The sequence below is a fragment of the Agelaius tricolor genome, unplaced genomic scaffold (genome assembly GCF_023055355.1).
Source record: "Agelaius tricolor isolate 1412-34295 unplaced genomic scaffold, bAgeTri1.0.p SCAF_8, whole genome shotgun sequence".
NCBI lineage: Eukaryota > Metazoa > Chordata > Aves > Passeriformes > Icteridae > Agelaius > Agelaius tricolor.
The window spans coordinates 48,050,942-48,075,687 of record NW_027269268.1 but is presented as its reverse complement, the minus strand read 5'-3'; the positions used below and the strand labels follow the sequence as shown (position 1 = coordinate 48,075,687).

Below are 24,746 nucleotides of genomic sequence, written 5' to 3'. Positions count from 1 at the left end.
GTATTCTGCAAGGCACATTCAGAGGTGTTTTTTCCTGACTTAGAGATCAGAGTGCTGACTTCACTGTGGGATTGTGCCCCAGGGAATTCAAGCTCATTTGGCTTGAGGTTGTTCTTTCTAAGTTAGGTTTTGATATGCAAACAAATCCTAGACTTTTGACCAATATCATTCACCAATTCCCTGGCAAATCAAAACTTAATTCTAAGCCCTATCATTCTTCTCACTTATTACTGAAAAAAGCAACACTGAATTTCTTATTTGAATAGTTCACAGACTAAGTGCAATGTGGTTTTCCCCCTTTCTAATAAGGCTAAGAGGAAAAGAGAGTGTTATCTTAGTATTAGGTATTTGGCTTTTGATTTTGCACTGTGAAAAGATATGTCTGTGAGATATTATTTTATAAAATTATGGAAGCTCTGATAGATCCTGAAAATTAACATCTGAATTCCAGTAAACTTCACTACTACTGTCAAGCAGTTTAAAAACATTGTTGATACAGAGGCTTATTAATTACTAGTACAGTCTTTGTAATTGCCTAGTCTAGAAATTGATGAACAAAGTCATTCCAGAAAGCAATCAATTTGGAATCTAATTTGTTGGTGAAATGAACCATATAAACAAAATGCCACTTGCAGTTTGACTAAAATGAGATGTGCTTAACGAGCCTATCATCATCTGTAATATTCATCACGATGGGTCACAGTTACATAAAATGTCATTAATCTCAACCAATGCACATAAAGATGAAATATAAAATTGTATTCTGAAAAGAATAAAACATAAAACAGATGGCTGCCCCATGGAAACATCCTTAAATTTCTCATTTCTATTAATTGACCTTTGGGCAAATCAACTGAAATTCTGTGTGTGTGTCAGGAGAAGGGGGCAGGTGTTTTCTTTAGAGTGCATTTTACCTTATTGTCCATATTGGAAATTGAGACTGATTGGGTACACAGAGGTTTTAGATTGCAGTGACCAAATATAATCCCACTTAGAATAAAGTGATCAACAGCTTCTCTATCTTTATTTTAAACTGCACCAGAGCAAACTATTCCAGGCAAAGAATAGAGTATTGAAGGCAGCATGGTGAAAGCTTGAGGACTTGGCAGAATGTGTTGGAATTTTTTTTTCTTTTTGTAATCAGTAGTGATGAATAAGAGCTGCAAGCAAAGTTGCAAGTAAAAATTATAAGGTGGTTGGATAAAAAGACACTTTAGGGGCTAAATAACTGATCTGCCTTAGATAATATGAAATCTAATTTCTATTTCTTTAATGCTTAGCTAACCATACAGCATGTCTTCTCCCTTCTGACTAATAAACCTATTTTTCTTTGGAATGTCTAAACCAAAAAATCTGCAGTTACAAATTTAACATTTAGTATTTGATAATTGCATATTACCCAGAAATCCCCTTTAAGAGAATTTTTTTTTTATTAAAAGCTATCTGAAATTCTAGGAAAATAGGGGATTTTCTTGAATACAAAATGCTTTATTCTAAATAGTGAAGGAGAAAAGTCCTGTATACAGAGAAAATTGTAAAGTTTCCATATGGCTCCAGAACAAGGAAAAAATAATTAAAAAGATAAAAAGAAAGAAAAATAATTGCTAAATATTCATTGTATTCTATGACAGATATTTATATTTAAAATTTTAGATTATTTATCTATGGATGTGTGCTCACAGAGATGTGTGTTTTTATTCTTTGAATGTGTGTAGATGTATCTGCATAGGAGTAGAAATTTATATACTTACAAATATATATATATATGTATATGCCTGTGCTGAAAGAGAGAGACGTGTGAGTACTCTGTGAAGCCCTTTACTCTGTGGAAAGATATGTTCTTTCAGTGTACAAACGATAAATTAAACATTTGCAATGTTGTTGAAGAATTTTTTCCCTTTTTCTTATTATAGGATTGTGACGCAAGGGAAAACATCTTAGGTAGGGGGCTGGATTGTGATCTTACAGCAATATAAATTCATTGGTTTCAGTTCAGTTGTTCCAGATGACAACATCACAACAGAGTCAATCCCCTAATCACTGAAGTGTTACCTGATTGTTTTTCAGATATGAAGAGTCTATTGATTTCTGCTGTCAGAAGACAGTGTTTTACAGCAGTGTGTTTATGTAAGTGAGAGAGAGAAAATAGCAAATTAAAATCACTACTGCAAAAATATCGTTCTTTTTGCCCAGATAAATGTTTTTCAAAGAGAAAATAAATAACAAAATACAGAGGAAATGTACTTTTGGCTGGAATTATTCTTTTCTCCTGTCTGCACTGTTGAAAAGACCTGTTTTTCAGGAACACATTGACCAGTATGTGGTTTAACACAGTGAAGAAAGAGCAACCCCTGCCAAGTTAGCTCTGGCAGAAAGCTGCCACCATGCCTGGTGCAAGGGCCAGCCAAAGGGCCCCACAGGTACCTTGGGGTTCCATGGTGTGAAGGCTTGAATCTTGTCTGCTTAGGAGATGGATTTGATACAGGTCCTGGTGAGTTTCCCTGGGCCAGGCAGTTGATATCGGTTAGGACCTGTTGGACAGAGACAGTCCTTAGGTAACAAACGGTGTGGGGAGTGCAGCAGGGCATTTGTAGGTGACCCATTAACAAACCCCTGCTGTGTCTTGTCAGGAGAAAGCACTAGGTTTCTAACGTGCAAAGGGCACTGCTAGCCTTCCATAGCCAGGTTTATTTTAAGGAAGTGGTGTAATCAGCTGTTTAATTTGGAGTAGAGTTCTGGAGTAGATAGTTTTCAAATTGTTGAATCAATTAAATTTTCATAGGAAAACTGAGCTTTGTAAATTTAATGAAATCAATGGGCAGCTATAATGGTTTTTTTCAAAAATATTTTCTTCTAAGTAAAAACAAATTTTTAAAAAACATGATGCCTGCTTAATATTCTAATAAGAGCTCTGCTAAAATGTACCCGGTGTTTGAAATCGACCTGTTTGCCTCTTGGCTACTTTATCATCTAGTGAAGTACTGGGAAAGATATTTCTTTATTTTCCTTAGGGTGTCTGCTTCACATATTTTGAAAAAGACTCAGAGGCTAGGCAGAAATTTGTATTCCACTGAAAACACAAAAGAATTTAATACTCTGCCTAGTAGGATTGGAGCCAAAGAAGATCCTGCTTGACAAGCTTGGTTAATATTATCTTAGATAGGAAAGTTTAAAAGTGAATTGACAGAAATAATCTGTGTTTAAAACTCTCATCCTTCACTATCACATCCCTAAAATCTATGTGTTTTCTGCAGATTCAACTCACTTCTCAGATGCAAATCCTCCAGGAAGCTGGCAGGCAGCTGAAGGCTCAGCTGAAGCCCAACCATAAATAAGTAGTGCTTTAAATGGTTCCAGCACCATTGTGTCTCCTGTTGTGTTTATTGCACAGTGTAAGCTGTGCTGGGTGGCTAAGACTGAAAATGCTAAAGGAAAAAACGGAGAGCTCAAGATGTGTATTTTCTATTTCTTTTTCTGCCATTTCTCTGTTTTTTGCTGAAACTGAGAAGACAGCAATGGAACAGTGGAGAAGTTTGTTTTGTATTCCTCAAATGATTCTACTAAATGAAGACTAAAGAAAATAATTTCCTGTCTTAAGAGCAGGAATTTGATTAGTGTCATTGCTATACCTAGCAATGAGTTCTTGAGTTCTCCAATTTTTGAGTAAAAAACGTGTTGAAATGATTTCTTGCATGGCTAATTTGTAAATATAATAACTATGGGAATAAACAGTTTTGTTAAATTTATGCTAAGAGTAAAGGCATCAGTGGCAGATAGATGGATATCAGAAATACACCATCAATCTGGCAGAAACAATTAAAGATTTTCCTAAAGTACACGAGAGCAATTTATGCACATTAGTCTGTCCTTTCCTAATTTAAAGTTTATGATTCTTGTAATATCAAGATACATGAATCTCAAGGATTACGCATGTCCTTAGAAAAAATTTCTCAATAGTCAATAAAGTGTAACAGTTAATTATAATAAATATGTAAATAGAACTTATGACAAAAGGCTGGGTCAGTTACTGAATAAAATTGACAAGGTTTCTACTCAGTTTATTTAATATGCAGAAATATAAGAACAAGGAATTTACTATAAAGAATTATAGGTCCATCTGACATGAGAATGAGAAAAAGAAACTTATTTGCACAATGCCCTCCCTTAAGGAAAAGGTGTGGTTTTTTTAGTTGGGGTACAGTTAATTTTCTTCATAGTGGCTGCCTGAGGCCAGATTTTGGACTTGCACTGAGAACAGTGTTGATAATACAGAGATACTTTTGTTACTGCTGGGCAGTTCTTGCACAGAGTTCTTGCCTTTTCTGCTTTTTGTGAGTAGGCTGGGGTGCACAATGAGTTGGGAGGGGACACATCTGGGGCAGCTGATGTGGACTGTCCCAAGAGATATTCCATACCCTAAGGGATCATGCTCAGCATACACAGCTGAGGGGGGAGAAGAAGAGGGAAGGGCATGTTCAAACTGATGACATTTGTCTTCCCATGTCACTGTTACATGTGATGTAGCCCTGCTCTCCTAGAGCTATGGGAACAGCTGCCTGCCTGTGGAATGTGGTGAACGAATTCCTTTTTTTGCTTTGCTTCTGCACATGGAATTTTCTTTACCTGTTAAAATGTCTGTATCTCAACCCATGAGTTTTCTCTCTTTTGACCTTCTGTTTCTTTTCCGAATCCCAGGAGGTGAAGAGTGCAAGGGGCTCTGTGGTGCTTGGTTGCCAGCTGAGCTTAAACCATAACAGAAGACCATAGATAATTGAGATAATTTTGTCCTTAGACTCAGTCTGCCTCTAGCATGTCTTGCATCAAATGATGTCATAACCCTTGCTTTGCTGCTTGGTGGTACTGATTATAAAGTGAACTTCAATATCTTCTTGTAGCATCTGATCTGTATAAGCCCTGAGGTTCACTTTCCCTGGTCATTTAGCTTGCATTCAAATGATGATGATGATGGAACTTGTCATATTAGAAGGTGTGTCTCCATTATAGAATGACTCTGCACATCATTCATAATGGCAAAAAATTCAAACTTCCTCTCATAATTTGTTTTCTTTGCCAATCACCTCCTAATTTGCATGAAATAGTTAAAAACCCTGATCAATAAAAGTGCCTGACCCATCTGTACACGCTAAAAAGGCCCACGGTGCTGCAACATTACAATGTCAACAGCAGGGTGAGCAGGAAAGATAGCTCACACCATTGTCTACACGCTTTATTTAAAACAAAGCCTCAAGATACCTGTCCAGAATTTCTTGTGCTGTAAACAATAATAATGTTTTTTATATAATAGACATTTACACACACACACACACACACATATATATATATATATATACCAGCGGCAATGCATGATACACCTGATATATCAGAGCTGGAGGGAGAATCCCTGGATGAAGACTTTATTGAGCCCAATGAATTATACAGTTGATACCTAAATGAAATAATATTTGCCATTATTTTTAGTTTTCTGGTTGATCCCAAAACTAACTTTAGACAACGTCCAGATTGTCTCTTTATGTAGGTTAATAACAAATTTCAAGTAGGTAAAAATCTGGATTGGAAGTGAGAACACATTTTCTAGATATCAAAGGGTGTTTTTCTTACTTATTAGTAATTTTTACAACTCATGTAGCCTTATGCCCCTTTACTTACAAACTGTAACTAGAACAGAGACACTATCATAGCCTCCACAAATTTTGAGATGCTAAGTGTGCTTTAATACACCTGTCAATTCATGGCAACCCTAGATGCCTTTTTATTATTTTATTTATTTTCTAGTAGCTTTAAGCAGCCCTAATAAAGATTTAAATTCTCTTATTCCTTGCTTTTTACTGAGGGAGCCATGAACCACATCACACCAAGGATAACACCTTTGGAGGCAAAATCACCTAGTACAGTAATATAAAAGTATTATGTCACCTTCCTTCTCCAGGTGCTATGCTCTAAAAAGTTCACAGGGGAAAGCTTTGCATTAAGACTAAACCTCATCAAAGTCCTTGTGCACTGGCCATGTTAGATAGATTGGGAAACTTAAGTCCTTTGTAATGGAGAAGGTTTTTATCCTGTGGTGCCCTGGAAAGAAGGTTGGACACTTCTCTCACACGGAAGTGCTGTGTGGCAGGCAGAGTTTGCCCCTAGCACCTGGAATTGGCAGATTAATTTAATTAATTCAGAATGAATTAAATTAATTCTGTTTTATCAATGAAAACTGGCTGAATCATGATTATTTCTCTTCTCCTCCCTTTGTCAAATGTTTAATGGATGTTATACTACTCCCTGTTTCAATGCCGTGTAGGTTCATGGCATTTATATTTTTATGGAATTTTGTTTTCTAGGTATGTGAAATCATCTGTATTATTTCACTGAAGAGCATAACTGACATTTTCCTAATCCATACAGATAGACATTAATGCTTTTAAAGCTGGCAGTATCATGTATATGCATAAATATTTTAAGTATGAAGAAAGTAAAACTTGGGAGTTCCATCTAAAGATATATATTGGCCTTCTGGGACTAATATTCCAGGCTTCATCTACAAAATAGCAGTCTATTGATCTTGAGTCCTTCTTGAAATCTGATTTTTCACTTGCCAAAGCAGAACCACTGTTCTGTTTTATTTATAGACTCCTGGGAAGGCTGCAAAAATATAAGTGGGGGAAAAAAAGAAAAGAACGCAAAACCTTTCTACTTGCAAGTTCCATTTAGTTACCATTCCCAATTTCCTCCTGTTCAAATGCAAACCAGTGTCACTATTTGTTTACTAAAAATATAAGCAACGAATCACTGTGTTTTGAAACATGGATTTTCAAAGTAAGGTTTCTGCATGTCTTCTGGAAATACACATGCATAGATATGATACTTTCTAAACTGAAATAAATGACTAAATTTTCATTTTTGAGAGGAAAGAGTAGCCAAAAGTGACCTGAGTTTAAAGTTGTTCATATCTATAACTTTTGTATGAAAAAACAAGAAATGTGAGAGCTTTCATCCTAGTGAGATACATGTCTTTCATTCCCTTGTGAGTAAATCTAGCTGTGTTGTCTTCTGTTCACATCCAATCTATTCTTTTCTTGTTGCATACGGGTATTCTGGATTAATGAAATATTTGTGAGTCAGATAAATTAATTTCTCCGAGGCTCTTTCAGAATTCAAGTGGTAAGTAGTGTCTTGTATTTCTTGAAATACTTTGCTCTGGGATCTATGTTGAAAGGGTTTAAAAAGATCATTCAGCACTCTCATTTTACACACTTTCAATTTTGTAAATGTATATATGGGTCTGAATCTGCTCTCATTTATATACATATACCTATACATACACATATACATGTAAGTTATTTGCTAAAGATCCTAAATTCAATCAATAGCTAAGCCAAGAAAAGAACTAATGTTTCCTAGTTTTAATGGCATTTCTCTTTTCAGTGAACTAAACATGATAACCTCTGACTTAGCTTCAATTTTTGTTATTAAACAGATAGTATTGAACAAGATTACTCAGTCTAAATTAGATCAGACTCCCTGACATGTCCTGTTATTAGATACTATTGCATAAATAGCTGGTTGGACTTTTACCCACAAAAATGATTGCAAGTGAACAGATATTAAACGCTCATGAATGTTTCATAATGAAGAGAAGAGAGAAGTCTTCTTTTAAAAAATTTATTGTGGTAAAGAGGTGATTAAAAAAAAATCCTTAATCATTCTTAATCCAGTATGTATCTGGCTTGATTTAATATTAAGCAAATCATGGATTCAATGTTTTAGCTCATAGATTCTGCTGGCTCTCTATTTGCTTTCAAAACATGTTCCAAGGTTTCTGAAGTGCTATGACTGATATACCTTTACTGTTATTTTTAAATCTTCACCCCACTGCAACATCTAAAGCATGTAAGTGAATACATTTACTCTAATAGGCACTTTTAGCAGATAATAGGCTTGACATGATGTCCTTAAGTAGAAAATGTTCAGAGTTGGTTATTCAACAACATGACCTCATGAGACACAATTTAAAAGCAACATTTTTACCCCAGTTAAACATGCATTCATAATTTAGCTTGTTTTTTTCCTACAAATGCTAATGCTATTCTTTAATAATCTGACACAGTAAAATTATTTAGTCTGAATTGCTCTGCATATGTATTAGAGCTAACCTACAGGTTAGGTTGCTTAGGATGTCTAATAATCCTTATGGAATGAGTTTTATAAATATTAGTTTTAGAAAACTGATTTTATCATAGAATGTTTTGGGTTGGAAGGGATCTTAGAAAACATTATTTTCCAACCCCTCTGCCATGAGTAGCTTGAGTAATAACATTAATCTAAACCTATCCTCTGTCAGTTTGAAGCTGTTACCCCATTTCCTACTCTCCATGTTCTTCAACTTCAGGTTAAAGCCCTCTTTGCCAGCTTGGCAAGCCAGTGACTCAAGCTGCTCTTTCCCTTCTCTTACAGATGGATCCCATCAACCTCCAGTAGAACACAGCTCTCAAAGTGAGGCCCGTGGTCAAAGCAGTCTCACTGAGAAAGTAAGTAAAAGTTTTCCATCAATCTTTTTATGGCTACATTGTGCTATGGATTGGTCTTCACTTACACATAGGCAAAATGTTGCTATTCCCATTTTTTCTTTAAGTTTAGTTTAGAGGTAGAATTTCTCCCAGTTCATCCACTGCCAATACAGAGCTTTCATTGAATGATTTCTCTATCCATATGTTAAATAGATTAGAAATCCATCATGACCTCTAGAAGGCTAGAAGCACTGTAATGTAAGCTTGTTAATTCAGTATTTGTTTTAATATACAGTTGAAATAATAATTTGGTTAAATTATTTGCCTTTCTTAAAAGGGATTTTGCTTTTAAAGAAACCTAGAAATCATGTGCTTGTCCTAGGCATAGAGTAATTGCAGTATCTGCAGAAGATGTCTAAATTTGCTTATTCATAGCTAGTGTGAGAAATGATGACAGAAGAGCTACACAGATATTGAATAACTACCCAAAGGTCATGGGCAGGATTGTGCAGACTGTTTTGAAGACTACACCACTTTGTTATGATGATACCATTATTGAACATAACTGGTCGTAACCTATGGTAACAAAGAAGAGAAAGTCACCAGATTTTCTCTGTGTTTGTGTGAGTCTGTGGATACACATCCAAATCTATCCAATAGATCATAATTATTTAGTGAGGGAAAAAAAATAGTGCTAACTTTATAGTGTTTGCTGCTTCTTTTCACTGATAAAGGTATAAAAAAAAAGAAATAGAACATATCAGTTTCTTTTCATGTCAGTTTAAAGCCCAGGAAAAATTCTCCCTTTAATAATGGCCTTAAGAACAATAGAAAAACAGCAAGAAAATAAAGATTCAAGAACAGCATCTACCTAACAGAAAAATTGCTTTTTTTTTCTAAAATAGAAGAAAGATATAATTCCAAGGAATTTCCCCCCCAAAAATGGTGCTTGCAGGGTTAAAAAATCAGTACCAAACATAAAGTGACCAGATTTTCAAAGGAATAATGAAGCTACATGCCAAGAATGGACTTGGTCTGTGGTGTAGGGTTTATCTGGAGGTAGATAGATAGACTAATGTGGAGGGGTATAAGAAGATGAGTTATGACATGAGGAATGTATGGGTTTCTCTCATCACCTTCCCCAACCAAATCCCCATTTCCCTTCAGTTTCACTTCAGTTTAATATTGAAAAAAAGCTATTTTAATGAAAGGGGTAAACATGCACTATATTTTCCAGATTCCTTTTTTTTTTTTTTTCAATTTTGTTTAAACCTTCTATTTATATGATTTGTATTCCTGTAGTATTTCCTAGTTCAAAGTCTTTGCTGTTATTTTTTTATTTGGGCTCAGTGGCTTTATTTTTGTCCAAGATTTATTCAAGTTACTTTGAATTCTCTCTCCTCCTTTTTCCAAGATTTCCATCAAAACCTTTCTGAGTAGGTTTGTTTCTCTGTTCTTTTTCCTCACAGTGTTCCTTAATTGTTCTTTGCTCTTCTTCAGCTTAGCTATGATTGCTCATTCCTCATCCACCCACTTACTTGATTTACTTTTCTCCTCATGCTAACAATCACCCACATAGGTAGTTTTATTTCATTCACCATTCTGTCTCCTTCCTCTTTGCCTCAGCCACCCATTAATTCATGCCTTATTCTGCCTCACACTGGCAGTTACTTATTCAATCCACTTTAGGAATCTGGTGGAAATTCAAAAAGCACAAATGTAAAAAGTAGGCATAAATAGCAAGAGGAAAGATGTAGGCTGTGAAAAGTGTGGAAGTGAACTGCTGGGAAAGGGGTGGTCAAAGAGACAGAAAAGGAAATCTGGGTTGAGACATTCCCAGGGTGTCAGGAAAGCCGTTACTATCTGGGGGAGTTTGTTTGGGGGAACAGATGGGGAAAGGAGAGTTTTGGAAAATGGATGGATGGAGCAGAAAATTGCTGTTCTCAAGAAATTCAGTGTTCTCTTGTATGACCCTGATGTGGTATCTCTGTGTGAACTGAGCAGGTTCAAAAGCCTTTATTTTAATAGTTATTGAATTCTGGCTTTTACTTCCGAACTTTTTAAGTGCTCATTTTTAGCAAGCTGCCACAAGACTGCCATGGAGCATACCAGGAGAGCCACCATCCTGCTCATCATCCCATGCAGAGATTATTTATGAGTGCACGTTCCCTTGGAGTGGAACAAGAACTGTGTTATTCTACATCACAGCAGTGAATGATGATTTACGAATCTTACGGCAATTTAAGCTCATAATCTATAATCACCATCACTTATTGCATCTTATAAGAGTCTTTTTTTCTCAGTGAAGCTGGCTTGGAAATTTGCATCTTGCATGATAGCAAATTATATATAACAGCCAAATATACATAAAAACAAGGCAATTATCATGGAGAAAGACTCAGAATTAGCGGATATTAAATAGATTAAAATTACATATATCATCTAAATGTATAGAATAAACAGTCAAGAAACAAAAAATTATCTTTATAGGTAACATGCTGTGCAAAATTGCACTGAGCTAAATAGTACTAGTATGAATAGGTAATATTTAAATTTTATGAAAAACTCCTAAAGTTGCTAAAGTGTACATTCATTTTTAATGAGTCTTTGCAAAAGCTGTGCTGCATTTCCATTCAGCATTAATTTGTCTAATTGAGCCTTGTAGAGAAATCCGTGCCCACAAGATGGCAGGATTCTCATTCAAACCTGACCACAGACCTGCAGAGAATTGAAAAAGTTTACTATGAACTTTGCTTTTTTTCTGTAGCTATAGTATGACACTCCTGCTTCAAATTTGCCTTTCATTTTGCAAAAACAGGAACTTATGAGAAGACTGCTTTTGTGTATCATCTTTTTTATATATTTTTGAGCCATGTTACCCTCCCTCATGGTTTATACTGCCATTTTTTTTAATGCATACATTACCCTACTGGAAATTATGTTTTAAAAAAATAAATATCATTTTTCAAAATCAGTGCTATCAGTCCGTGTTGTTTCAGTAGACTGAGAAATATCAGGAAGACATATAAATTTCCTAAAATTTGTGCAAAGTATTATCAAAATATTTCCATGAATGCTGTGCTGCGGACAGTTTGATGAGTATTTAAGAACTTCCATTTCCATATGCTGACAAACCTTTTCTTCTCTCCAGTGGAGAATTAAAGATATTTTTGTTTGACACTTTTCAAAACATCTCTTTTAAAGCACAGTCCATCAAGGTGGGATTTTTAAGAAAGCTTGTTGGCTGACCTCTCCACCTAGGAAACAAATTCTATAGATTTTGGGATGAGGATTATGGTATTGTGTCTTTCTGTTGTGGCTTACATCCATGTTTGATACAAATCCAGAAATATCAATTTTCATTTAAAATAAATTTTTCTGGGTCTGACATCTATGATGGAAAACACTTGGAAAATAGATTGATAAATGACCTAAAGCACAAACCAAAAAGATTCACATATTTTTGATTTTAACAAATATTTATTCTAAATTCAGTCAATTTTTTTTTTATGGCCTGACTCAAAAGCATTTACCATAAGCTGTTATAGACGACAATGAATTTTGCCAGTGATATCCAATGAGTTTAGGCCAAAGCTGGGGGTTTTTAAAACCTTTCCAAGTATATTTTTAGAACACACAGAAATTTTTCTGCCTTATGTTTAAAAACAACTGCACTTCAAAAAGAACTACAAACGCTAATGCAGGGATTGTAGGCAGGAAGAAAAATCCTTATTCATATGATTACAAGTATATTCCTCTTAAAAGAAGAAAATTCACTCAATTGCACATTAAAAAATACAGATAAAATTGCTTTGAAAATTCATTGTGTGGTAAGATCTAAAATAAGGAACTTTAGGAATTTACACTAAATTTTTTGAGTTATGAAATGAAAATGTTGATGTCATTATTTCTTTTTTTTTTTAGATTGTGGACATTTATATTACTGTATGTAATAACTATAATAATAAGAGGAATTTTGAATTTGAGCAGTGTGTGACTGTCTTTAATATCATCCATAAAATGTAAAGCACAACTCTAATCTGAGGTATTCCAAGTTGATATCTTGATACATTGTTTTAATGTGAGTGCATGGTTATTGCATAATACCAACACATTTTAATAAACTACAGTGAAAGAGAGTAAAATGCCAGGTCGATTAGGATAAATGACACACCAATACTCTTATAAAGACAAATCCCCCAGTGCAAATTATTCAAGCTGAATATAATGAATAAAATTAAAATAACATCCTTTGATGCACTGTAGAATAATTCCACCAGGTTAATATTTTTAATACAATTGTTTGGTATTAGTAAGATGGCAATATCTGCTTTAGGTGCTGCCTTTTCCTGGTAATTTTATTTTATGCTTCACATGTGCAAAACTTGATGCATTTTTAAAGATGCAAAAAGCAACTTAGAAACAAGCTGTGCTTTAATACCACCTTCAGGGTTCTGATTAATCATTGGAAGAAGAATCCAACCCAACTATACTATAATATTGGCTCAGATTTTGAGCCAGGCAGTGATACTGGACTCAGAATTTCAGTAAACAAATGTTAGAATCTTGTTCTTTACTTCTTCCCATGAAAATAGGTTTTCCATTAACACTTTGGTTCCAAATGAGTGCCAAGGAGCAAAACACACAGCTGAGCTTTCTTGTAGCCACTGCTGAGTAATCTTTGTACCCACACTGTAAAATCATCATTACTTTCCATTTCTTGTCAGTGGCAGTGTTAGTTCCTGTATAGATGCCAGTGTTTACTACAGTAGTATCTAAGATACTGGTTTTTTTTTTTCAAAGTACTAAAAGGGCAAAATAAGTTATTTTTCTCAGACAGGTCTCATAAAAACTCCCTCAGTGTCTGGATGCAATCAGAACAAAAAACTCATTGGGCTGTGACTGATTAATTCATCTTCAAAATTTTTCATGGTTTTTAAAAACTGTATTGCTGGAATATTTACCAGAGGCTCATTTCAGTAATTGACATGTATGTTAAGAATCCTCATTAAACTAGGAACTGAACTGCAACAGGTAAGAAAATAGTTTGGCTTAATATCTGTTATCAAATATGATTTTCTGTAATGTAGGTCTATTTCTTTCAGTCACAGAAACTGCATTCAGAAACACTCATAGGTATTAATGTACATCTATTTATGTATGTGTTTATGTACGTGCTCAGGCTACTTTTGAATTGTAGTTTTCTTCACTTCAGTACTTCTCAGTATTTCCAGTTTAAATCAGAATCAGTATACAATAGGAATGTGACTTTTAGAGGTACAAAAATATCTTTATCATTTTTTACATGATGTGATTTTAAATTAATATCTCTCTTTTTCTGCATGCTGATGTGAGATGTTCCTCAAGGAGCTAGGTCATGCATAAGGAAAATAATGGTATGCTTTCAAAGAATGTTAATTCTTGATTCAGCTATTGAAAGAATTTGTACTTTATTTAACTTGACGTGTGAAAATCAAAAGTTTTTGATACTGTGCGTAGGTAATTCTTGTTAATCTTGTTTACTTTACTGTTATTCTCTCAATGGAAGAAATAGTTACATAATGTCTTCTTTCTGAGAACAGTACAAATTCCAGGAACGCTTGGAAGATGAATCTTAAATTCAATTTCATTATTTACAACAGTATTTCCAAAAGCTGTTTTGGAGGAATACCTGGAGTCTCCATATGATATCTAAGATGAATTATGATTCTCTGCAATGGCTGTTACTGTTTTAAAACCAAATTATGCAAAGATAAGAGAAAGATTTTGCTAATTAACTGGCAATAAGTGCAAAGTTATCTCTATTGCCTTTTTTGAAATGCAGGGAAAACGTACAGGCAGATCAGGGACAAAAGCTTTAGTGTACAAGAGAAGCCATTCCAGATCAGACTAACAGCTTGCTTATGCTATTATTCCATCTGACAATGGCCGTTACCAGATGCTTCAGAGGAAAGTGCAAGAATCCCTGCAGTGAGCACTTATGAAATGCTCTGCCTGTAGAGGAAATTTCTTGTTAATCTCTGTCAGTGATGATTGGTTTATATCCTAGAGCATGGTGGCTTGAAGGTTAAGTATAAAATAACTGTAGGACAAGTGCGACTCGTACTACTGTAAAAGAGGCTGTGTTTTCCTGAGATACTTCAGTTTTATAATGTGATAACAGGCACTGGCCAAATGATGTTAAGCAACTTCCTCAGAATGTTTCAGCATTTATTGTAGAGACCGGATAATGAAGGGGATCTGGGATAAACACAAGGGATTAAGTCTGTGTGATTTACAAAGAATTAGTGAAAACAGGCATGTCTTCTTTTTCTTTTATTACTTTTTTTAGTCTTGCATACATTTAGTGGTAATACGGAAAATCTCACCTAGTTTTGGTAGAATAATCATATTTAAATACTAGATTTTGCATTGATAATATTTTCTGTTTTCTGGTCACATTTCTGACTTCTTGAAATGATTCGTGAAACGACTTCGTGAAATTATTCTTTTGCTTCTGATCTACAGGCAAAGACTGAATTTTCTCATTTTAAAAGAAGAGTAAAAAGAAAAAGTTTTCAAGCTTTCTTTACATATCATGAAGGGACATAAAAGCATACATCCAAACATGTCCTTCTCCTACCCCTCTCTTTGTATGTGACTTGGTGGTGAAAAAAAAGCTAAGCTTCTAAAAAATTTTGAATGTCTAATCTCCCTAGGGTCACGAGAAGATGTCTTCCAGTGATGAATGACGATGTTAAGTGTGCTCAGCTCTCCATACCTATAATCTGCCAGCTGGAAGTTGCCATTCCCACATTGCCATTCCTATTCTCTGCTGGACAAAGGAGTCTGAGAGCTTTGCCTTATCCACTTGAGGCAAAGTCAGTTCTCTTTTCAGACTGCCTTCATCAGCTGTTTATTACTGCTGTGACTCCTTATGGGGTTCTCATATGATCCATTATGCCCAGAAGCTGCAGAACTGGCAGGCTCTCAGGAACAGACAGGAGGAAACTCTTAGGGTTGCTCATAACTTCAGTTGTCACTGTTCTTTGCTAGATGAACATCTGTCTGCAGCCTACAAATGAGCTCAGTATAATCACTCTGCTAAGAACACAGCTATTTTTATCCTTGTGTTTTTGTGCACTGCTCGTGAACTTTTCATCTCCTTGCTAGCCTGGCTATCTTAATGTTGCTGGATATCTTCAACCTGACCCATTTTTGTATAGTTCAGATTTTGTATAACTACACTGGAGGTTTCAGCTCAGTCCAACATTTAAGAGCTCTGGGTGTTACTCAAGCAAGGCATTTTATAACACTCTTCTGGGAAGAAATAGCCTCAAAGCATCTGGATGTAAATACCTATATTAATCATGTGACTGAATATAAAAGTAAGAATTCTAACATTAATTGTAAAGCAAATGGCTGAGTTACATCCTCTCTAAGTGAATGGTGTAGTTTTATTATGTGGATTATTCCTGTAGCAACTGAATATTGGCCCACATTGTGTAATGTTACTCTGATGTAAGATAACTCTGGTCTAACATCTGGGTAAAACCTTAAAATCACACCTTTCCACAATGTTTGTTGCTAAACAAAGTACTGGTAAAATGCCTAGAAATTCATATCAACCATGTTTTTTTGTGAAATGTGTGGAAATTTCAGTAACCTCTCTCAGAAAACCTGTGTAAGCCTACAATACCAGGTGACATGAACTGATTTCTTAAAGGCCAAGCATAGAGCTTTATGGCTTTATTTTTGATGCCAAAATGATAATTCGTTGTGCTTGAGAGAAATGCCTAATCAGGTCCTGATAATTATCAACTGTTTGCTGCCAGCTCAGAAAGCATATGAACCCAGTATTCATGAAGTTCTTCAGGAGCTTGGGACTGATCCCTCAGAGAAGCTGTATTCATTGAAACTCAAGCTTGCCAGCTGAAGTTCCTAGACTGATCCAAACTATTTTGTTGAAAAACAGAATCAATACTTGGAGCTGCACTTAGAAATAGATTGCAGGAAAGCATAGGTCACAGGGTGCATGAGCAATGACCCCTGTTTGGTACAGATTGTCAGATAAAGCTGCCTGGAGACTGCCACAAATGATAAGGGTGTTCCCTGTGAATTAGAATAGATATTTAATTTGGGTAGATGATGGCTTCACCAAGTATCTCTAGCAAAAATACCTTTGCAGAGTAATCACTGCTCTTATTTTAGTGAGTTTACTTCTTATCAAGTCATCTTGAAGATCAAAGGAAAACCCTTTGTGGAACAAAGTGATGAGAATGAAAATACAGGAACAAATACAAAGATTTAAGTAGACCAGTATTCTGTCAGTGGCCAATAGATAAAGCTTTGAGAGAGAATAGCAGAACAGGCCAAGCAGAAAATAAAATTTTCCTGCTACTGTTTCTGACTTTTGTCAAACCATAACTCCAAGGCTTTGTGAGTGAGAAATGGGCTTTTTTGATGTGTGTTATAGAATAGCCTTGGATGAATTTTTTCTTCCATACGATTTTTTCTAATTATTTCTTAACCCACCTAAGCTTTTGACATTTCCAACATCCTGTAGCTATGAGTTCTGCAGTTTAATTATGTGCTTTGTGAAAAGTGTTTCCTTTTGTTTGCTTTAAGCCTGACACTTGATAACTAAGTCATCTAAGTTCCTTCATGATGGGAACCAGAGAACAGTTCTCAGTATACTTTATTCAAGTCAATATTTTATAAATATTCATTGTAATAATCTCATGGGTATTTCTTTTCTATCTAGTAGTCTTAATCTCTCTACTTTAAATAACAACTTTTTATTCTCCTAGGTACACTTTCTCTATCTCTTTAGTTCTCCAAAGTCCATTTTCAGATGTGGGGAAATAGGACTACATTCAATATTCAGCAACATTTATTTTGGATTCCTTATCCAACTATGTCTCCCATTCTGCTGCTTTCATGATCTCTCATGAGTATTGAGCAGAAGCTTGTATAGATGTGTTAAAGACTCCCAAAACTCTGTTTTGAGTGAACATGGCTAATTTAGACTCACCATAGTAATAGCTGATTTGTATTGGTGGCTGTTGATATTCCTTGGATATTTTCCAAGTCCAAACAGTCTTTATGATAACCTTCTGTAGCTTGTTGCAGCTGGCTTTTGTTTTGGTAATGCTAAATAATTTAGCATGGTCAGCAAAGTTGGTCATCTTTTCATCAGTATCCCCACAGCTTGCTCTAAACTCTGAATAAAACAAATATCCGTATGCTTGTTGATGTTTCCTAGAAAACTCTCTTCACAGAGGAATTTTTGTAAAACTTGTTATTCTTAAAAAATCAAGTATCTTACAAAATATCTTTCCTATTATTCCAAGTGCCTTACTATCTTTACTGTCTTGCTGAGAAATTTTGTTAAAACCTTTTTGAAAATTCAAGTAAATAATGTCAGCCACATCTCCCATGCTATTCAATTTCTCAAAGAGCTCCTATAAATTTGTGAGGCACAATAATATACGAAAAAAGCTGAATTAATTCTTCTCATTGTACCATATTTATTTGTTTGTCTACTCCTTTTTTACATTTAGTTTCCTTTCTATTAAGGAGGTCATTAACTCATGCCTATTTTCTTCTACTCCAACTGAAACTTATCAGTAGAACTGACTTCTTTAACCATTAGTTCTCTCAGCACTGAGATCACTTTCAGTAGTATTAGCCATCTGACAATTTCATATTTGATATTTTTAGCTCATAGGTGAATATCACTTTATTGTGGCAATTTGTTACTATTATACTATTTGTTATTGATTTGTTCTAAGAATTTTTTCACTGAGAGTCCAATTGCAAATAATTCCTATAGTTCTCCCTCTGCAAAAAAGTTTCCCCTGTGGAAACCAGTCAAACCTCATCTGTAGAGAACATGGATACAAAGAATTAATTTAACCATTCAGCTTTGGCCTTATCTTCTTTTACAGCTCCTTAATCACCTGTTGGTCTTATAGAGTCTTTGTCAGACTGCCTATTTTTATATATTCATAAACAGTTCCTTAAATATTTTTAGATGTTTTTATGATTTCATATTTCATTTTCAGGACTTACATTCTTTCTACTTTCCACACTTTCACAAAAATTTACAAATTCTGAAAATTTTCCTTTATACTAGCAACAATTTCATACCACAGCTTTTAAAACCTGGTTTGTCTTGGTTTTGTTAGGGGTTTTTTTTAATTGGTGTTGTCTGTTGTTTGTATGCACACATTATTTATATAATTTGACTTTCTTATGACAAAAAGGCATTCTTTTGTTTCATAGCAAATCTTATTCCAAATATACTCATGGTGTATATATAGTTGTACCAACAGCCCTTAACATCAATATCAGTGTATTTGAATTTAGGTTTTATTTTGCTTCTGCTGGAATACGGAGTGTTTTTTCTGCATTTCCTCCAAATCTTTAGAGGTATAAAATGAAGATCTGAGGTGTGAGGCCAGAACAGTAGATTTAGAGATACAACCCAATTTTATAATAATTGTTGCAATCTTACCAAAAGCTAGATTTATTTTATAGGAAATGTGCTTCTAAGTTTTTGTATTTAACCAGGTGCCAAGTGAATTTTCTTTATTTTAGGGTGCCATTTTAGTCTAATGAAGTAAAATCAAGCATATGATTTAAAAGGTTTGGAGACCTGCTTCTGTCCTGTACTCTGTTCCCTTGTTCCTCAGGAAAGGTCAGTACTAACATAAGCAAGTCAGGACGGTACACAGAGAAACTAAATATTCTGGTGTAGTATGGCAAACCTCAGTGTATTCCAGTATACCTAGGATCCTCAAGGAGCAAACCATGTGTCTTATGTTGAGTTGAGAAATCTTATGTGTTTGAGAAATCTTTTTCCCAGTTTTGACAGAGATAGAATTGATTTTTATTTTCCCCCCACAATTATTGACTTAAGTGGCTAGGAATCATGCAGATACTATATGTGACTGACTTTACTTCTTAAGCTGATTTAGTTTCTCTCCTGGAGAAAAACATTTTAAACAAATCAGGATTTTGACATAAAGTTTTCTTCTTGCTAATCTCTCAGGTGTTATTAATGAAATCTCTGGTAAGATGGAAGGGAGAGGACTTTGCCACTGCCATAGTGATGAATATCTTCAAATGTTCTGCCTAATTTCCTATTCCTTATTTAAATGAAATCATATTTATATAGTGAGCTGTTGTTCCACTGATGCTCAGACTGTTTCTCAACACCATCACAGCCACCTCAGCCACTCACAGATGATCATTCTCCAGCAGCCATTCCTAACTGCAGGTACTTTTCCAATTACATTTGGAGACTTCCCATAGACCAGGTCTGCACATCTGGAAAGTCTCCCACCTCTTGGAGATGAAGAAAACCTCACTTTTTGGTATTGAAATAGTCATTCAATTTCAGAGAAGTCTGTGATGATTTAAGTGTCAAGCATTGCCCAGGGGGATGCAGGCACTGCACCAAGATGTGTGCAAACTTTTCTATTACTATGAACTAGGACAAAGGCAATTATTCATGTTGTGTTTTAGTAGCCTAACTCAGAAAAATAGCAGAATTTGTTTGATAAGAACATAGTTCACTGGAATTTAAATGGGCAGCTATTTTCAATCTGCAGAACTAAATCCAATTTGAGATGTGGAGAATTTATCTGTGCAGCCAAATCTAGGACGTGAACATACAGCTAGATGCTTAAGCTCCAAAGTGCTGTCTACATACTGCAAAACTCTCTTCCATCTTTATTCTCCCCCTGCTTTCCCACATAAAATGTACTAAAAGCCAGGGTGGCTTTGAAGAACAAAAGGTTGAAGGTTTGCAAATGGCAGGCACAGGGCAATTAAACAAGGGAGGTGCCAGTGCCATTTGTTCTCAGGGTGCCCACCCAAGGCCAATGTTAACAGGGTTATTACTACAGTCTGAACAAGGATTTTTTTTGCTTTTAGAGTGTCTGCTGTGGTAGCTGCACAGTGCAAAGTATGATCTGCTTTGTATATCCAAATTATTGAAACTTACTTGCTGGGGCATGTTCCTTTTCTCTTTCTTGTTGTCTGCATTTGTCCATGGAATTTCAGTTTCCTACCTGCCTATTCATATATTTATTATCAGCATCTGCCTTTTTCATAGCAGATCCCTTCTATTCAGATAAGAGAATACCAATTTTTTTATTAATTAAACTTTTAATACTCACTAGATTAATGGTCCACTGGGAGGAGGGAGATGGGGGAGGTGGTGTTGCTCCATTCTTGCTCTCTTTCCATCCATTATAAAAAAGAAGAGGATGTTTTTAGTTCTCTTACTAAATATCTTGGGGAATTTGAAAAGAAAATGAATTTTGAGCTTAAGGTCAGATGATAATGAATCTAAAACTTGTCTATTGAGGATCTGCTTTGAACATACTTCAGGTCCCTCCCACACTATTTACAATCTGCCTAACCTATCTGGGTTACTTCAGTCTTGAAGAGAAAGATATATAGTGGTGACTAAATCAAACAGTCAGAGCAGCAACATTATTATTTAAAGTGCACCATAAATTTCTAAAAAAATATTTAAAGCATTGGTATATGTCATTGTATTATCATACCTATATCATTCCAGTTATGGGCCCTCGAGACATTCAGTTCATTTAGAAGAAGAAGAAAGTGAGAAGCTTGTGGATAACCAGAAATAAAGTGTTTTTTATTTGAGTGAACAATAAACATTCCTAAGCATGATTCAGAGGAGTTCAGGTTGTTGGCATATCTGTAATGGGGCTCTGTGCAAGTTGTTTGATTCAAACTCTTGCCTGAACTGAAGTGTGACCCAAACTTATTTTTCTAGGCCTTAAAGCCCTAGATTTAAAGCTGAGTTCTGTGGGTCTATATTTTCTGCTTTTTCCAAATTATCAACCCTCCTGGCACTGCTCCTGATCAGGAGAACTGGCTTCTTCCATAGGCAGGAAGATACAGTGAAGATTTATCAGAAAACCTGAACTGACTAAAAAAGCAGATATTGTTTTAAAATTTGGTATTTCTCTTGGACTTTTCATCACTGTTTCGATGAAGCTTCTCGGTGCCACTACAATACTTTACCGCAATATTCAATTTCTTTTGTCCTTATGCCATTTTGGATTGACCTTTCCTCCAGACTGACAAGAAATGATTATATTCCAATGTTTCTTTAAGGCATTCTTTCTTGTGTTATTTCATTGGAAGCTTGGAAAAACCTCTTCCATACCATAGCATTTCTCTTTCACTTGTGTCATTAGCAAGCTCTTGTGAGTAATCAGTAGGAGATTTTGGGTTGGCATAATGGTAGTGGGTATGTTTAAAATATCAGAGCAGAGATTTATAACCTGCCTTGGAAGTTTGTCTTTTTATTTATAGTTTCATCAGTCAGTGAAATAATGAGGAAATTCTCTTTGGTCAAATAGGTTTCCTCTTTGGAAAAAATTATATTTAATTTATTTTATATTGAAAAAAAATATTTAATTTGTTGTCTTATAAGGCCTAACAAAGCCTTCTATTGATAACAATTTCAGTATAGTATTCAGGTTCTCTGACAGCCCTGGAATCTTTATACAAGCTATTGGATTGTCCTGACCAAGAACCACATAAACATATTTTCTTCCAGTCTTATTTGGAGATTGTGAACATAGGCTTGGAGATGACTTGCAGTTTGTGGGGTGATAAATGAAAAGAGCTGGGTATGAACACTTTCCAGAATAAGCTTACCAACAGGAGAAAAAGGCTGTTTAAGGTCTTTATAGAAAGTCTTGAGGGAAATGAACGTATCCTTCAAATTTTATGTGTCTTTTAGACACAGGATAAAAGCAGAAGAGCTGGAGCACAGAGGAGGAGCTCTATAGATAATTCTGAGCTATACAATGACAATGACCAGGCATGCTGGAAGGTCTGGGCCAGGGCATTAACCAATATTTCTTCAGGGTGTTGTTTTTTGGTCATAAATGGAAGTCATAAATAATCATTAGTAAAATAATGTGACTGTTGTATATCAGTCTCTCACTTAATGAATTGAGAATAAGATCTGACAGATTCTTGCAGAGATCGATGCCTTAGATATTTTAGTTACACAAAGTATTTTATAAATATAGAAGTTGTTTATTATTACTGAAGTCTTGGGAATATATAAACTTCTGCAAATATTTTTCCAAATATAATGGTTTTTAATGCACATTTGTAGTAAATCATATGATAGGAGCTTTGATTCCATACTACAGAATGTGCCTATGTAGTTTTGCCAAAATGCCACAAGTAGTTTTTCTTTAGAATACTGAATGTTTATTATGTCTTGAAAACATAACCTTTCCCCTTCTTTCATGTACAGTTAGAGTAATAAGTCTCTATAGAAGACAAACTAATTGAAAACTTTGGGGACCCCCACCTACCTTTCTGAAGATAATTTTTCTAAAAACTTTGGTTTTGATATCTGATTATGCAGTAGCATCTCACAGACATGATTTTTTTGTTTATTGTACGTGTAGCTTACTTTTAATGCTCACTAGATTTTTAATGCCAAATCTTTTCTATCAGGGTTTTCTGTTTCAAAATTTTAAGTTCTGTAAACGGATCATATCTGAATATTTGTTTCATTTTGGTGGTGTTGGTGGATTTACTATCTCTAAGAAGCAAAAGTGACATAAAGATATTATATGCTAGCATAATACATTTACTAATATTACTGTCTATTGATATTTTCCATGATTGTTGGATTAAATTTGAAAAATAAAGCTCTTTGCAAGCAGGACAAGACCTAAACAGCTGTGACTGTGTTAAGTGTTTCTAAAAATAGTCACAGTGCAGAGTGCACTGTTATTTTTTTGTGTTTAAAATTGTGTTAGACCTATAAAACCCAGTATGTCAAATTTGTCATGAAATAATTTGGAACTTAAGGGGCTGTGTGGTTCAGGGTTATGTGTTATAGAAATGAGAATTTTATTAACATTGGAAGATGGCCACACTCCTTTAGAAATCTTTCTCAATTTGAAATTACTTAAAATATTTTGCTAGCATTCAACTTCAAATTGTTCAGAATGGCATGCAACCACTGTGAGTGTGGGCACAAGCAGAAGAATATCTGTCTGCAAAGATTATGGTCCTGGATGTGTATGCATTTTCTTGGTGCTCTGAACTTGGAAAAATATTGATTAGAGTGAAGATAACAGTTTAAAGAGGTGAAGTTCACTTAATGTTTTTCCAGTTTTTTTAATGTATAAATGCTTATACATGGTTATTAAAAATAGTGAATGCATCCTGTGGTATTTTATCTATCTGTGTGTCACATAAGATACTAGGAGCTCCAGAGCTCCTAGTTAATTAATTTGGGTAACTTTTATTATAATTGCTACAGGCATGCTTGCAACAGGCAGCACACAAAGCTTAAATCAATATCTACTATAAACTGATACAAAAAAGATAAAAAATGCCTCATATTTTCATGGAAATGGACAATGTCATGACGTTGCCCAGTGCATGGCAATGAGGAAGTCAAAAACATAATTCTCTTAATTAGATTTATTTGAGAAATTTTAGTAAATACCAATGGAATTCCTGATCTGGAAGAGTCTTTTTATGCAGTCTTATTTGTTTCTAAGCGCACAAAATATTTAAGTATTTTTCTGACTTACCACTATTGCGAGGTTTTATTTAGGAGGATTTCTGCAGATTTGTGCCAAGACACGTGTGTACAATGCTCATTTCATGGTCTCCTGCTTAGGGTGTGTTCAGCTGTCCTCCTCCTCTGCCTTTCCTGCTTGGATCTCATCCCAAACCAGCACAGGAATATGGCTGAGTGTGTACCTTGGCTGGAAGTTTAGTGGCAAAATTGGATCCTATAGGAGTGACATGCTCTAATTTGCTACAATTTTGATCACTTTGATTTTAAAATATATTCTAAAGAGCAGCTGTAAATTAAATTTTTATTTAAGTGTGGCTCAGGATTGCTTCAGGTTAAAGTGGTTTAATGTTCCAGCAAGATAGAGGCAAATAATGCTGATAGAGTTAAGAAAAAACTGTTCTAAACCTCGGCTGGTACCGTCTCCTGGTAGAGCTCAGGTGTACCTTGCTCTCATCCACAATGGCTAGTTAAACATTGTAACACTCATTTTCTCCTGAAGACACCTCTTGTAACATCTTCTAATTTGTGGATATTTGGCCTGCAGTATCAGAAAGCAACTGCTGCTGGCATTTATTTCATTTCTAATGTGCAGTAACCCAGCAGAAGCAATTCAGTGAATCACAGAAGTAGCTTCAGGG

The 24,746-nt window shown here is 35.1% G+C and overlaps 1 long non-coding RNA gene across 1 annotated transcript in view; it reads left to right on the top strand.

Moving 5' to 3' along the window:
- Positions 1–13,339: 13,339 nt before the first annotated feature.
- Positions 13,340–24,746, top strand: part of LOC139592647 (uncharacterized) — a 149,391-nt gene continuing 137,984 nt past the window's right edge. Inside the window, exon 1 of the long non-coding RNA XR_011680079.1 lies at positions 13,340–13,550. This is a non-coding gene — a long non-coding RNA (uncharacterized lncRNA). The remainder of the gene's footprint in view (positions 13,551–24,746) is intronic.